The 4,154-nt window shown below is 45.8% G+C and overlaps 1 pseudogene; it reads left to right on the top strand.

Annotated features, from left to right (window-relative positions):
- The first annotated feature begins 2,094 nt into the window (after nucleotides 1–2,094).
- On the top strand, nucleotides 2,095–3,522 carry LOC119280673 (annotated as a pseudogene).
- Nucleotides 3,523–4,154: the final 632 nt, after the last annotated feature.

Genomic DNA, 4,154 nt, shown 5'->3' with positions numbered 1-4,154 from the left:
AGTCTAGTAAGAAATAGAAAAGGTGCGCTGTCGTCATCGCCCCTCCCTCGCTAGAGTTGGGAAAACTTGTTGTAGCAAACAGTCGGAAAGTCGTGATGCCAAGGCCTCATAGGACTAACGCGTCAGAAACAACAACCATCATCAATGGAGAGACACGTAGATCTAAAGGATCTCACTTGAAGACACACGAATGTAGACGAATGAATGCCGGATTTGAGTAGATCCACCAAACACAACCACCGAGGGAATCATGAGAGTTTTATCGGAGACACACCTCCACACACCCTTCAACGATGCTAGACAAACCACCGAAACGGAGTCTAGGCCGGGAGAACCTTATTCCATCTTCAAGGAGCCAACTTCGTCTCGTCTTCCTGAGCAGGACACAAACCCTAACAAAATCAAAAGAATCGTCTAAAGACGGAGCCCTCCTACCGGCAAAGGCCAGGATCCACCGCGCCTCCATGGCTCTAGGGCTACCAGAGACGAGGTTGACCGGTGGTGTCGCAGGTGGGAGACAAAGGAACCCTAGTTTTTTTGAAGGAGGAGGCGGCGGCTGCATAAGAGACTACATATATATTCACATATCTTCTAATTTTTACTAGCTCAACGTCTTAGCGTGGAATCGATCACAGAAAAAGTAAATCTAAAGGCGAAGGTACAAACCGGTGAAGGATCCACCACTCGTCCCTTCGTGAAGATTGGTGCAGCCAATCCTGGTATAATGTTGTGAATGTTTGCTGAGATTGGAGCGGCACAAGAAGCTGTGATCCTTGCTGAGAAGATGGAGATTATTTGTTCATGTTATTATGTAAAGACCTGAACGAGGATGCTGAGTAATGAACGATTAATTACATCCATTTTCGGGGGGAAAAAGAGAGGGCACTCACAAGGCACATTTGACCGACTGTAAAACTTGATCCGTAGAAGTGACTGGAAATCTCTTCGCACACGTCATATAAAAGATGTGCGTGCATCACCGGGCAACTAGCTCGTCGTTGTTTATCCGACCAATGCATGTGCTAGCTAGTAAAACAACTGTTAGATCAGAGACCTTACGAACCCCACCATTATTGCAGTAATTCTGCCGTCTGTCGCTATTTCCGGGTCGTCGAGGCTGTTCAGTTTATGACGCTCGATGTGTGATGTCTCTTTGCACAACCTGCTAGCTATCTACTCCTAGATCGATTGGCCTCCACTCAGCAGACGGAAGCGCAATGTGGCTTGGATTCATAACAAAATAAAAATAAAAAATTCTATCCTATCCTATATTTGTGAGCAAATCCTCTCCTATATCCTCTATTTTGTAAGTTCCTAAACAGTTTATCCATTTCTAGCACATGCAAGCCCGCCATGTCATCTTCCTTTATTTTTATTTTCACCAACAAATCATTCCATCTCGATCCAGCAGAGGCCGAGGAGTCTCCCCTTTTTAAAAAGAAAAAAATCTCGATCCAGACTCCATAGACAGAGTACAGGCCAAGTGTACCTTGGGAGCACATTGCATTAAAGCCAGTAATTAATGAGCTGTCCGTGAAACTAATTATCTGGCAGTATAATGGAAAGGAATCTTGAGCAGACCCGCTCTGCTCCTGAGCTGTGTGCGTAACGAGGCATGTCGACGCGCATGGCCCTGTCCTGCAACAAACAGCTCCACGCTCAGCTTTTGAGCAGTGTGGGTAAGGCTGGTCATAGTGGAAGTAACATAAGTAGTAACATAGATGCCACATAATCAAAAATGATGATGTGTCAAGTAGTTAATGAGGAGAGAGACAAATAGAGTAACATAATATGTTACCATCACCTAGCGGTTCCCAATGCTAAATGAGTCTATGAAGTAATAAATGAAGTGATGCATGACACTACATATATGTTACTACCCACTATAGAGGTAGTAACATAGCCTAATAACATATACATGTTACTAGTCTAAGTTACTCCCGGCTATGACCAGCCTAAGAAATGTCAACGAGCACAGCTCACCTCGAGCTCCACGAGTGAATGATTAAATCAGTGTTAATTTCAGTAGCAGTAGGCAAAAATGCACGCTATATAAACCCTCCTAGCTAGGTAAGTAATCACAACACACACACAACACCAGCCTCATAGCAAAGAGAAAGAGAAAGCCATGGCTGCCAAGTCTTCACAGACGATGACACTCCGCACCGACGCTGAGCTGGTCCAGGCGCAGGCTGACCTTTGGCGCCACAGCCTCAGCTACCTCACACCAATGGCGCTCAAGTGCGCCATCCAGCTCGGCATCCCTACCGCGATCCACCGCCTCAGCGGTGCCGCGTCGTTGCTGACCTGGTCACCGCGCTGTCCCTCCCGCCATCAAAGGCGCCGTTCCTCAGCCGCCTCTTGCGGCTACTGTCCACGACGGGGGTGCTGGCGTCAAACGAGGCTGGGATCTACAGCCTCGTCCCGCTGTCCTACCTTCTCGTGGATGGTGTAGTCGTTGATGGAGATGCTAGCCAGGCAGCTCTTGTGCTCTGCTTAACCTCGCGGTGTCACATGGAGGCGGCTATGGGGTTGGCCGGCTGGTTTAAAAAGGATATCGCTCAACCCTTGCCATCACCATTTGAGGACGTGCATGGCGCGACACTCTTCGAGGAGAGTATGGCCGTCCTCGACCCTGAGAGTGACAAGTTATTCAATGAAGCTTTAGCTGCCCACGACCATATGGGAATCGGTACAATATTGCGGGAGTGTCATGGCCTATTCAATGGCTTGCAGTCGCTCACCGATTGTTGCGGTGGCGATGGAACGACAGCTAAGGCCATCGTTAAGGCCTTCCCTCATATAAAGTGCAATGTGTTGGACCTCCCCAAAGTGGTCGATAAAGCTCTAAGTGATGGTCTCGTTAACTATGTCGCTGGTGACATGTTCCATTCCATCCCACCAGCTCAAGCTATAATGCTCAAGGTACAAATAAAGTGATATCTCTCTGCAAAGTAGTATTTTTTTTCTTGGATTCTATACCGCATAGAAATTGAGATCACTAATGTGCACATACTTTTTAGGGGTCCTTTTTATTTAAAACAATGACCAATACTCATGCATAATTACACCGAGTTCATAAACTGTGCCCTTTATTATTGCTTAACCATATGGATATTTCTCCGTGCTAGCTTGTTCTACACTTCTGGAGCGACGACGACTGCATCAATATCCTAGCTCAATGCAAGAAGGCCATTCCTTCCCGAGAAGCAGGAGGAAAAGTTGTTGTCATAGACATGGTGGTTGATTCTTCTTTAGGACCGATGTTTGAAACTCAACTGTTGATGGATGTGGCAATGATGGTATGTACCAGAGGACGACAACGGGATGAAAATGATTGGAATGCCATCTTCATGAAAGCAGGGTTTAGCGACTACAAAATTGTCAAGAAGCTTGGAGCTCGTGGTGTCATGGAAGTCTATCCATAAGGTTGTGATGCAAATGTTGTGATGGCGACCGTTTGGTATAAATAAAGTCCGTAATGGTGTGCTATAAGCAATAAATAATGGCGCCTGGTGCCTTGCTTTTAATGCAAAACACAATGGAACTCAAATTAGTAGCTCAGCCCGTGCGTTGTCACAACATAACCGGAGCGTGTATTGAAATTAATTTTGAGAAGTATTGAGTCACTCAGTGTGTGTATGTACGTGGTATGTTTGTATGCTCCAACATGCTGAGATATCAAGTTTATGTTATGTTACTGGCAAGATGCCCGTGCGTTGCACGGACCATCAAGATGCATTTGTATGAGTAGTTTATCTTGTGGGAGAAAAAGATGAACGAGGAAAGGCCTTATTTACAAATGTGGAGAGGGGTGTGGGTATCTTTTTGTAAAATTATCATAGTTTCCTTCCTATCTGTCAGATATAAATCGGACGGTCTATATTGCAGGATGGCAGGCACACTATCATCACCAACTCTGCCTTGTTTTCAAATGGATAGGAGCTTTCACATCTGCATCCACATTTGGACAGAGGGAAACACTGCATTTCGCTTCACTAATTTGCTGTTCCAAGTTGCGAAAATGCATAGGAGCATCCGCGGGCTCACCCTCCCTATATCTCACCACTGAGTAAGCATAGGGATCTGTACCGCTATATTAGTCTGCATGTATTCCTCAAATTTAATTGGGTGTATGCTTTCTTTTAGGAGAG

The sequence above is a fragment of the Triticum dicoccoides genome, chromosome 3B (assembly GCF_002162155.2).
Source record: "Triticum dicoccoides isolate Atlit2015 ecotype Zavitan chromosome 3B, WEW_v2.0, whole genome shotgun sequence".
NCBI lineage: Eukaryota > Viridiplantae > Streptophyta > Magnoliopsida > Poales > Poaceae > Triticum > Triticum dicoccoides.
This window is presented reverse-complemented; position numbering and strand designations above follow the sequence as displayed.